At 49.0% G+C, this 12,252-nt stretch overlaps 1 pseudogene; it reads left to right on the forward strand.

Annotated features, from left to right (window-relative positions):
• Window positions 1-4,097: 4,097 nt before the first annotated feature.
• Window positions 4,098-9,770, forward strand: LOC132026014 (C-reactive protein-like; annotated as a pseudogene).
• The last annotated feature ends 2,482 nt before the right edge of the window (window positions 9,771-12,252 follow it).

Raw genomic sequence — 12,252 nt, forward strand, 5'->3', positions numbered from 1 at the left:
GCAGCCAATCATGGTCCTTGTGAGTGGCATGGCGGATGGTCACTAGTCTTTCTAATTCCTCCCTCAATTTGTCAGGGTCTTCTGACAGTGGAAGTTGAAGGGTACTGTAACTTAGAAGATCTATTGCTGTGGTGGTGGCAGGTTGGGGTGTGGTCCAGGATGTTTACCCAAAAGACTTTGCTCAGGAAGGCTTGAAGCTGAGAGAGCCTGATGATGGAGCCCTGCACGGGGAGCCTCACCTTCAGTCCTAGGTGCTTCTGTGAAATTCGCTTCCTGGGATTCAGCCCTTACATGAGTAACCTGCATACCCTGAGCCTAGAGAACAGGCTGGATGTGACCTGTTATCCTGTAGGGAAAAGGAAGCTAAAGCAGGTGGCTGCATGTTTAGGGGGTTTTCTGGGGAAAGTGGAGGAGTTTGGGAGAGTTAAAGGAATTTGCTGAGATGAGGCTGGATTTTAAGAAGGGGAATTAATGTCAGATGTGGGTCTTAATTTTTGTTCTAAGCTTAATTTCTGTCCTTTCATCTTGTTAAGGGAGTCCCTAAAACTAGCTGTTATTCTATTTTTTGTATATACTTTTTAATTTGGTCTTTCTATAAATAGTAATAAGACAGTTCAGAATGCTCTAAAAATTCAAAATGCTCTGAATTTTTTTTTTCAAATATAAAAGATTTCCAATTCAAAGGATTCTTTGGCCATTGATGAATGGGGTCTTACATTAATCTCAATAGCTGCTCAAACCAATTAGCCTTAATGGCTTAACCAAGGATGCAAAAGAGATGCACCAGAAATAACAAAACAAAACAAAACAACAACAACAAAAAACACCAAATGAAGAAGCAAAAGATACAGCCCTCACAAGAAAGTTTACTTCCAGACTTAGCCTAAGAAAACAAAGCCTTTGGAACTCCTGGGTAGCTCATTTGGTTAAGCATCTGCCTTCATGGTGTCAGGTCCTGATCTCAGGGTCCTGGGATTGAGTCCCCCCACCCCCACAACCTGTCGGGCTCCCCCCTCAAAAAGTCTGCTTCTCCCACTCCCTCTGTTCCCCCATTCCTCACCCAACTTGTACTCACACACTCTCTCTATCTCATAAGTAAATAAAATCTTAGAAAAAAAAAAAAAGAAAACTGAACCCTTCATGGTCATACACAGTAGGAATTGTGTAGCAAAAATGTTGTCTCTAGTCTCTCAAGAACATGAGATGCCTCCTGTCCCAGACCTAATGATCTGCAACACCAGGCAGGTGCCACTGAGATGGGACCTCTCCGGCACTAACAAGATAATGAAGATTGAGATGACAAAGGCACCTCATGGATTGGAACCCTTGTGATCAATGTCCCATGAGCTGGCAAGGGGGGACACAGAGGGTGCTGCTAGACACACACACATTGGAAGGGGCACCTTCCAGCTGGTGGAGACCAGAGAGAATGCTCTCCCTGGTCACAAAGCCAACCTCCATGGACGTAGAATAAGATGAAAATAGAACCTGAGAACCTCATGTGGTTTTCCCACAAGGGACCCACAGCAAAATTTGTCTGAATGGAAACCAGTCCAGTGAGAACCATGAACTCGCCAGTCTGTGAGGTTGGCTTGAACAGCGGGCTTGTAGGGCCTCTGTCTGTGTTCTACTCCATGGTTTCCCTCCTCTTCACAAATGACCCAGAAGACAGAGAAAAAGGAAAACAGTGACTATCTCTGGGATGAAAGGGGTCAGTAGCAAACAGGAGTATACTCACAACAAATCTTTATCATAGTGGCTATAACCAAGGAATTATGTCTCACAAAAATTTTCTCCTGCTAATCTAAATCTAGAAAAGAAAAGGACTCTCTTCACTCTTGCTCCCAGCAGACCCTGCAGGCAGAGACCCAGGAGACTGATATGTTTAAGAGTTCTTACTTTCTGCTGGCTCCTGTCAGAGATCCCAGGATCTCTCCGATGTACGGCCTGTGAGCGAGTGTCAGCCAGTGGAGAGCCCCACGATGGGTACCAAAACTGTAGGGGAGGGAAACGTTTTCCTTCTTCCCATCTAGGTTCTTTGGCTGGGCTAATAATTAAACGGATGTAAGACAGATTAACAAGAGGAAAACAAATTAAGTTTCCTATGATGGGTTCCTATAAAAATGTGAGACTCAAAAAAGTGAACAAAGCAGGCAGCTTCTGTGCCTATTAGGCAAAGAAACAAAAAATTCATGAAGAATTGATGAGACAAAGGCAAATGGAGAGCAAATTCGTGAGGGAGAAGCAAGGCTTGTTTATATAGTCTTCTTGGCTCTTGATCTTAGCTTTGTACCTCTGGTGATAAGGCTGCCTTCTGTTTTCCTAGTGCAAGGACGGTACCTTTCACGTGCGAGATTTATTTCCTGCTTCCGGAGGGACAGAGGAGGCTCAGAGTGTCCTTCTTGCACTGGCTGTTTCTTAAGTAACTTCAATTCAAAATAATCGCTATGCTGCAGTGGCATATTTTGGGGTGGACAGTTCTGCTCCCCTTCAAGAGTAAGTAGCTCCAACAGTTGTCGTAAGAATCAAATATCATTGTGGGGCACCTGGGTGGCTCAGTGGGTTAAAGCCTCTGCCTTCGACTCAGGTCATGATCCGGGGGTCCTGGGATCCAGCCCCGCATGGGGCTCTCTGCTCAACTCTGCTTCCTCCTCTCTGCCTGCCTCTCCACCTGCTGGTGATGTCTGTCTGTTAGATAAATAAACAAAATCTTAAAAAAAAAAAAATCAAATAAGACCGTGCATAGAGAGCACCTCATGTAGTGCCTCGCATGTAATAAGCTCTCGAAGTAGTTTCCGCTGTTATTATCATTAAGCTGTTTTGCGGTGTGTCCCTGAACATAGGCTCATTACTTTCCCTCAGAGTGTAGTGTGGTGGAATTGGTCTGAGATGACAGCAACGGGAGGTTTTGCTCAAGATTAGGTTCAGGATATTAGGAGGATGAACAGCAAATCTTTCAGGTAATTATTTATGAAAATTGATTCCCCTAATTGACTTTTGATAACTCTCTGGAAGCGTACACGTTAAAGATATATTCTCGGGCAAAAATGTGAGCACAAATATTCTCTGTTGTCCAATTAGGGCAGATCCAATACCCCGGCGTTCAGCTAAGCAGAAGAGAGGGTTGACACCTTTTTTCTAGTTAAAGAATCCAGTCAGGAGATAGGTCTTAATTACAGAGGACCATCCCAACTCTCCAGGGACGTGGGCTGAGGCAATATTTTCCTCAGAATTCAATTACTGTTACTTTACTACACGTAGTTTAGTGGACAGCCTCTGGCCCTAATAATTTTAGCCAGGAGAGTTCTTACAGCTGGTATTTGCGTTTAAGTGGACATTAAAATTCTCAATAAAGCTTTCCTGGAATGTTTAAATTTAAGCATTTTAGCTCACTGGTAGATACTTCCATGTAATTTTGATAGAAAATACATCCCGAGGTAACTGACACATTTGTACTGTATAGAGTTGTCAGACGTAATTCAATGAACTGTGGGGTGACATCTGCCAAAAAGGGTGATTCTAGTTTGGGTGAGTTGGTTCTAAGCAGTCGTTTTTCACTGTAAATGGAGGGTAAGATTCAGTGTCCACTGCGGCCCCTTCTTGCTGATGTTAATAGAGCCACGTCGTCAGCCCTGGTTGTCCTTTATCCTAGCCTCTGGTGTACCCAGATGTGGAGTCAGGCATTAAGGCTGAAGTTGGAAGGACAGAGGGCCCAACGATACCTAAATCCCATGATGAAACTACCACAGAGGTCCTTCCATGAGAAAAAGGGTGTAAACTATATAAAGGGTCCGAACAAAAATAAACATTTTTCTGTCAAAGGGAGTGGGGTAAGGAGAATACATTTGTAGAATTCTAGCCATGGGAAGGAGCTTAGGTCCCGCAGGAGGTGGTAGCCCAGCCTCTGCAGCACCTTTGCAGGCCAAAGAAGAGGGGTGGCTCAGTCACGGATGTCAGAGACTGTCAGCGTGAAGTCGTGGGGAGAGGCAGGAGGGGCCACCCGGCAGGACACTTTCCTCTGGGGACTGAGAGCGGCCATGCTGACAAGGGTCCGGGCCAAGCCTGAGCCCAGGGTGAGCCTTAGCATGGAACGGGACATGACGCGTGCAGACCAGGTACCGAAAACCTCCCCGTGTCGGGCAGAAATAGCGGGCACGGGTCATGCTGAGAAGCCCCACGTGGCCTCCAGCCGGATGAGCGGACGAGGCCCCGTCTCCGAGGTCAGCCGGGGCCTGCAGGAGGGACCGGACGTCTGGCTGCCTCAGAAGGGGGCTGGAGCAGGACGGAGATGGACTTGGAGTTCCAGGTGACAAAGCAGGTGGGAGGCTAAGACTGTGGTCCCCCTCCCCGCCCCCATGCTGTTCCCTATGCCCAGGTCTGACGTGCAAGCGTTGACTAAAAGAGCAATTGACTCCAGATCCTTAAAACGTCAACAGTAAGAGCAGCGACAACAGTGCAAATACCCGGATTTCTGAGCCGTGGAGCCCCAGCAGCGTTGCTTTGATTTCTGAAGAGCTTTATCTGAGATCAGCGTCTTCTAGGCCCAGAGGCTGGATTTCCGCCGCGGTCACACACATGCACCTTGTCGTTTCTCCTGCACGGGGGGCAGTGGGGAGCTTGGGAGCCTTCTCCTCCAGTAAACGCAGACTCCTAGCTCGAGGTTCCCGGATGGCCTGGCTGAGCGGTGGGCTATGGGCCACAGCACCGTCACCCCCAGGGCTGCTCATTCTGCGTGTACATTCATTGACTCCAACCTCCTGGATCCGATGTCCAGAGTTCGAGCGCAGGAATCTGCGATTCGCAAGCTCAGTGGCCCAGTGTGTTTTGGGAGCCCTCACTTCAGTGTCTTTCTGGCAGCTCAGATGTCTTATTTGGGGGACATGACTGGCTCCCAACAAGCTTAAAGGCAGGTGGTCATCTTTAAAGAAGGGTCTAGAACATCTTGACTCAGGTTATCCCTTAGCCTGCCTCTGGTGCGCTCTCTGAGGACCCATTCAGGGAGACCCCCGCTTCACCACGCCCTTTCGTGCCCTCCAACAAGTGATCTCATAAATTCCTGCTCCCGGGATGACAACTGCTTAATCACGCAGGCCAGACTGCAGCCCACCTTAAAAATGTCTTTGGAGGACCGCACGCTCCTTAGGCACCGTCTGAAGTCCTTTATGAGTGTTTATTTGTTCCATGACAGTGCTATGTGGTAAATACTATTTTATGTTCCTCGTTTAGCAGCTGAAGAAACTGCGGTCTGAAGAGGTTAATGGACTTGCCCAGAGCCAGGGTTGAACCCAGGTGGTCTGCTGCGGGGGCCGGGCTTCGGGCAGCACAGGCTAATCCTCCGCACCAGGGCCTGTGGGGGAATGAGGATATGGGGTTGTGTGCTGCCTTTCTTGCGGGGAAGCCTCTCTGGAACGCCAAGCACCCAGGCTGTTGGCTACCATTTCTGGGGCCCTGGCAATCTCCCTGGCTTTCGTTTTGTTGTTGCATGTGTAGGAGACTGGCTTTTGCCTCCAATTCCTGCTCCGTCTCAGCATCAACACAGACATTAGGCAGAGTGTGCCTGTAACACCTTGTCAAAGTTCTTCCTTGACTTGGAAAGCCCACCTTCTTGGCTGCCGTGTGTGCGGGGAGACGCAATCTCACATTCTGGGAAGCATTTACCCGGGGTGTGCAAGTGCAGGGAAAATCCTCGAGGCCAGTGATTCTCAACTGGAGATGCTTGTGTTGTAATGACCTCGTAGCTTTGAACCGACCAGCTGCCCAGGCCACATGGCAGTCGGCGGCAGCCGATGGTCTGGTGGTGACAGAGCTCCTTTGGGGACAGTTACGTGAGCCAGTCTCTGCCGGTGGGGTCCGGGGAGCCCCCATTGCAGGCTGAGCAGTAGCTTCGGGAAGACAGCTGTTGTCTCGGACTGATTGTGTGGCTCTTTCTGCCTGATGTGTCCCTTGCTTCCTCTTTCCTTCCCCTTTTCCAGGGGCTCCTGTTTGAACTGAGAGAGCACACCAGCTGCGTTATTTAGGTCCTGGAGTCTGGCGTCGGGCTACTCCAGGATTAAATGAAAGGGTAACCTTGTGTTTACCATCCCACAAGTTTTTATCTATTCAGTAGACTTGCTCCGTGGTAACGAACCTTCTGTCTGTCTTAGGATGCTCTTCTTTTCCTGCACCTGGAACTTTGGAACCCTGCAGTCCGAGGCGTCTGTCTTACCCACTGGGGCTTGGAATCAGGGAGAAAGCAAAGTGCCAAGGTGTGGGGAAAGGCTGAAGTCCTTCAGGACTTTCACTGGAGCACGGTGAACTGTAGGAGAAAGCGAGCAGAAAAAGCGAGCAGAGAGCTTCCGAGCAACGCGTCTGAGGCCAGAGTGTGGACTTACCATGCCCCTCCCCTGATGAGTTTGATGGCCGCGGTCACCCCGGGAGCGAGCGGTCACGCACCGTCCAGGCAGGTTACGAGGACAGGAGCCAACTGTGGAGCACTCGCTGCGGAGGGCTTGGAGTCCCTCTTCCTTGTTGTTTCTCTTCTCCGCCATCGCCTCAGCCCGCCCTCTCCCTACCTCCACGTCTCCCTCTCTCGTTCTCGTTCAGTGTCAAGCCTTGTTCAGAACATCCATTTGGGAGATCTTCCTGACGTGCCGGGCCCCTTGACATCCCCGTGTTCCTATAGAATCCGCCCATCCTACCGGTACCTGCATTCTTGAGACTCACCTGGGGGGCCCAGTGCTAACAAGAGGGCAGACTGAGCACAGTGTCGACACTTCTTCCTTCTGTGTCCCAACCTTTTGCCTATGATATGTATTTTTCCGTTTAAATCTACCTATAATTGAATAAATGGCTAGAATAAGAAAAGCTTATGAAGGAATCACTTTAAGCCAATCTTACATTTAAAAAATAAGATGCAAAAGGTTTTGGAGAGGGGTGCCTAGGTGGCTCAGTGGGTTAAAGCCTCTGCCTTCAGCTCAGGTCACGATCTCAGGGTCCTGGGATCGAGCCCCACATCGGGCTCTCTGCTCAGCAGGGAGCCTACTTCCTCCTCTCTCTCTGCCTGCCTCTCTGCCTACTTGTGATCTCTATCTGTCAAATAAATAAATAAAATCTTTAAAAAAAAAAAAAGGTTTGAAAGCAAATTTAAATGCACGTCTTTTTTTAAAGAAAATAATTTATTTATTTGAAAGAGAGAGAGAGAGAAAGCACTAGCAGGGGGAGGGGTAAGGGGAGAGAGAGAAGCAGACTCCCCAGTGGGCAGGGAGGCCGATGCAGGGCTCGATCCCAGGACCCTGGAACCATGACCCCAGCCGAAAGCAGATGCTCAACTGACTGACCCACCCAGGTGCGTCTTAACTGTGCATCATTAAAAAAAAAAAAAACAAAAAAAGAAAAAAATCTCAAACTTTTCCAGAAATGTACTAACCATTTGTAATAGTCCTATTACCTTGTAATTTGGAATATGCTACCCACATGATGGTTCTTCTAGTTGATTGAGAAATAACCTTTATTACCAATTTTTCATTGGTTGTCCATGGGAAAAGTCATGATGAGACCATCACGAGTTAGCTCGAGATCCTTTTCACGTGAAAGTGTCATGTTTTATGTAGATGCGCGTGTGCCGTGAAACACAGAATCAGGATGTCAGACTGAGCTTGTTCTCCGTTCTAGGTATTCTGGGAATAAAGCAGAGTCCGGCTGCGTGTCCTGTTGATGAAATGAAAACAGTAGCTTTTGGAGCCTCGAGGACTATTGATCTCCACCGTCCCTTTCCTTGCTTCTTAATCAAATGTACACACACGCACACTTCACTTGAGACATCAGGAGACCACCTTCAGAAATGTTAATGAGGGGAAAAGCCCCTCATAATTTTGTTACTATGATAAGAACACTTATTGTTTGGGGGTATTCCTTAAACATTTTTTTTTCCCCAAGTAATTTACTTCTTTTAAAAAAATAGTGTATAGACAAATTTACGTTATTTTTTCTCTTATAGGCTCATACGCATTTTTACCAGTTGTAGCGTAAAGTTTGCAACCTGCCTCGTGAGTGGCTGCGCGTTCTGTGCGGTGGACAGACAGGACGGTGTTCCACAACACGCCCCGATTTTCTGATTTCACTCTCCTAAGTCACGTCGTGGTTGTCCCTGTGAGGAAAACCTCCTCTGCAGACACCCCACCACCACCGCCTGCCCCAAGCCACGGCTGGTATTTCAGGACATTTACCGAGACTGGATTTCGGGATGTGACTGTTGTGATTTGCCAAGCACGGCCGCACGAGGCTGTTGGAGCACCAGCAGGCACGGCACTGTGGAGTCTCTAATAAATAACCCGCATCGATCTCTCATTTTGTGATTTATCTTTTTTTTTTTCTCTTTGAGCTCTGATTCATGGCTCCACGGGGTGACTTTGGAAAATCACTTACCCATCAGCCACAGCACGCTGACCTTGGCCTGTAAAAGGTCAGGGGGGAACAGACCCAAGGTGGGATCTCAGCCGCTCGTCCTCTTTCCAGGACCGTAGCCCAGATTCCACACACAGTGACCCCAGGGAGGAAACACGGAGAAGTTGTTGCTGTGTCTCCCGGTCATCGTTAACCTCCCTGGAGCTTTCTTCCAAGGCAGTAGGTGCTTTGCTTCGGAGGGTCGCTGAGCTCTTGTCTCTGGACTGCATGGTGCAAAGCCATGGGAGAAGGGCCCGCGTGGGTGAGGGGTGGTGGTCTGGGGAAGCGGGCAGTCTGGCTTGGTGAGAGAAGACGTCCTTGTGACCTGATAAGCTATTAAAAAAGAGACCACTGGCCCCCATAGAATGACTTGGGTGACTTAACACCTAACCTGGCTGCGGGGGCCAGCGCCCCTGCCCTCCCACCGCGGAGTGTACTCTTTAACCAGTCAGTCTGGGTTTACCTGCTCTGCGCTGGTGGGCATGAGAGCGGCCCTCCCTTTCCCCATAGGAAGGTGATTGCCTGAGATAATCTGCTCTTTGCAAGAAACATTTTCTTCTGGAACTTTCTACATACTACGCTGCTCCTCAGAGCTCCTTCTTATCTGCTAGATGGAGTGCTGCCCAATTTATGAGTCAGTGACTAAAGCCAAGTAGATCCTTCAATGTACTCATGTGAATTTTGTTTTTTAACATAACTCAGCTGCTGATACTTTCTTTCTCTGTTTTCTCTCCTGCAGACACACGCAGAAAGGCCTTTGTGTTCCCCACAGAATCAGATAATTCTTAGGTGACCTTATCCGTTCTGGTACAGAAGCCACTGAAGGCTTTCACCCTGTGCCTGCAAGTCTACACTGCCTTGGCCCACCCCTACAGCCTCTCCTCGTATGCCACCAGGGCACAGCACAATGAGATCCTCCTCTTCAGGGAAAAGCCTGGCTTGTACAGCGTGTCTGTGGGGAGGGTGGGATCTGACACCTACTTCAGAGTTCCTGAGACTTTTTACACACCCAGGCACTTCTGTGTTACCTGGGAGTCCCAAACAGGGATTACAGAGCTCTAGGTGGATGGAAGCCCATGGTGAGGATGAGTCTGAGGAAGGAATACACGGTGGGGTCAGAAGCAAGCATCAGCCTAGGGCAGGAGCAGGATTCATTCGGTGGGGACTTTGATAAGACCCAGGTCTTGGTGGGAGAGGTTGGAGATGGGAACATGTGGGACTTTGTGCTGCCCCCAGAGGAGATCAGAGCTGTCTCCACCGGTGGGGTCTCCATCCCTAACTTCCGGAACTGGCAGGAACTCAAGTATGAAACACGAGGTGTGGTCCTGAGGCCCTTTTGTCTGTGCTGAAGTTGCCTCCTCTGGTGGGAGGGGCGGTCACACTTACATTGCCCTGTCTCTTGCTCTCAGGTGTTGCTGTCCTACACACACCGCTCTGGCCGAGGGACCGTATTTCCCTTTGTCTTCTCTACCTGTTTTCCTCAGCACCAGGGACAGCGCAGAGAAGAGGGGCTTTTTGTAGAATTACCAGGACACACCCAGGGCCAGTTAGATCTGATTTTGGGAGTGGAAACCTAGGATCACAGGGATTGCAGTGTTTGGTCAAGGTGGGGAGCTATGCATTTTCAGTATGTCTAGGAGCAAGGGAGCCAACTTTTCTTTTCTTTCCCTCCTGGAAGACCGCCTGTGTTTACCAGCAGCCCCACTAACATCTACTTTTCCCTTTAAAGGCAAACCCACCCCCTCTGACTGTGCTTTAATGAATTAGCTGCATAACCCAGGAGGAGAGTTTTTCCAGCATTCTGACCCCACTCGCCCACTAGGATGTGGCCATTATATGTTTGAATGATCTTTAATTCTTTAATCCTGTCAATTTGAAGATTTAAAAATCTAAAAAGAAATGTTTTACTGTTGTTCCTGCTTCAGGGGTTTTCTTTTTTTCCTCAGGACCACCAGTTTTCATTGTGTGATGTTTCCATTACTTCTCCTTACCTGTGTGCCTTATCCTTATCATGTGAGCTCTCACTTTTTTAAGCCTTTCTTCCGCACCATGCGTTCATTTTCCTGTTTGGCATACTGGGCTCCTTCCTATTTCCAGTGCCTCTGGAAATCCCACAGCACATTCTGAGTCTGTCTGGAATTCCTTCTTGGACTTGCACATTCCTTCAACACTCACGTTTCATCCAGTCTCTGTTTCCCTCAGTTTGCTTGAGAGCTTCATGCTGTGTCAGATTTTCTCAATGTTCCCGTCATTAATCTTTTTGAAATAAATCTTTCACATGCCTTAAGTACTGTTATTTCATGTCTTAGTACTTTTCTGTCATCCTGCTGCTCAATGCTAGAGTGGGGGCGAGTTCTCGAGCCCCTGCCTGCTGACCCGGCCACAGTTAGACCCTTACAATGTCAGCCGACTGCCGAGCTCCCAGTCCTGCAGCGCCCGCTCTGACAGCCTGCAGCTCCCCATCCAAGGGACCACCACCTCCCCCTAGTTTCTACCAATCATCCCCTGACTCTCATAGGTGTGCTTATTCAGTCATCCGTGTCTTTGTTTCTCCATTGGTGTAGTAAGGAATGCTGGAGAGGACATAACAGCAGCTTGATCAAGCAAGACCAGGTCTTCTTTGTGAGAGGGTCCCAGGCAGGGGAAGCTTCCATCTGACTCTGACAGGCTCCTCCTTTTGGGAAGAGGAGGGACTTGTCCTGCTGTCTCTCCCAAGTCTGACATCCGCTGGTTCACAGTTCAGGGTCAAGTGTCCTATGCATTGTCAGCTCTCGCTGGGGCTCTGGGACCCAACTTTCTCCACCCGGTGGGAGGTAAATGTAGGTTCTCCTTGCTTGGATCCGGGGAGGGAGGTTTTAGGAAGGGAGGTTTTCTTACCTTGGATCCCAGCGGCATTCTCGGCCCACCACGAGGCTGGTGCTGTGATCCTTATTTGAGTCCCATTTCTATTCCTCAGTTCCTTTAGAATGTGCAGGAGAGGAGATGAGGCTGTTCCCTCAGAGCTCGAAATGCTGCAAGGAGAGAAGGGAGCTCCTTCATCAGGAGGCCTGTACTTTCTTCACGTAGGGCAGAAGGAAGCTGGGCGGGCAGGACTCCAGGCCTGTTGACACAGTAGCAGAATGGCAGGTTGCCTGGCACAGGGGATGGGGCTCACATCTGGAGCCAGCGCAGGCTTGCCCAAGAGTTCCAGCTCTGGATATTGAGATGTTCCTCAGGGGTTGGGGCAGGTTCACCTCAAAATGAATGGAGTCCCGGTGCCTGGAATCTTTGGACTTTGCAGTGTGAGTGCCAAGCACCGAAAGAACTAGGTCCTGTTCCTCTCAATATGCTTTCCTTGTGTGCAGGTCAAAGACGGACTCTTGAGGGTCTAATCTGTGCACCCATACGGCCCGTTGCAGTTCCTCGGAGGCCCCGCCCCTTTTACCAGGGTTTAAGACAGCAGACCGCCCGATCTCGGACCCCGGCTCCATTCTTCAGTGGCACGTAACCTCGGATGAGTTATTTAAAATGCTGTGTATCCTCCCAATTCCTCCCAATTTCTTCACCTTTAAAATGGGACTAATGCTCCTGGCTGGCTCAGTTGGTTAAGCATCCAGCTCTGGATTTCAGCTCAGGTTATGATCTCAGGGTCAGGAGATCGAGCCTGATGTCATGCTCTGCATTCAGCAGGGAGTCTGCTTGAGATTCTCTCTCTCCCTCTCCCTCGGCTCTTCCCCCTAAAATAAATAAATAAATAAACAAACAAATAAACAAACAAATAAATAAATAAAATCAATCTTCACAGAAAATAAAATGGGGACAATGTAGGCCCCCCTTTGCTGGTCCATAGTG

Source organism: Mustela nigripes, chromosome 10, assembly GCF_022355385.1.
Source record: "Mustela nigripes isolate SB6536 chromosome 10, MUSNIG.SB6536, whole genome shotgun sequence".
NCBI classification, from domain to species: domain Eukaryota; kingdom Metazoa; phylum Chordata; class Mammalia; order Carnivora; family Mustelidae; genus Mustela; species Mustela nigripes.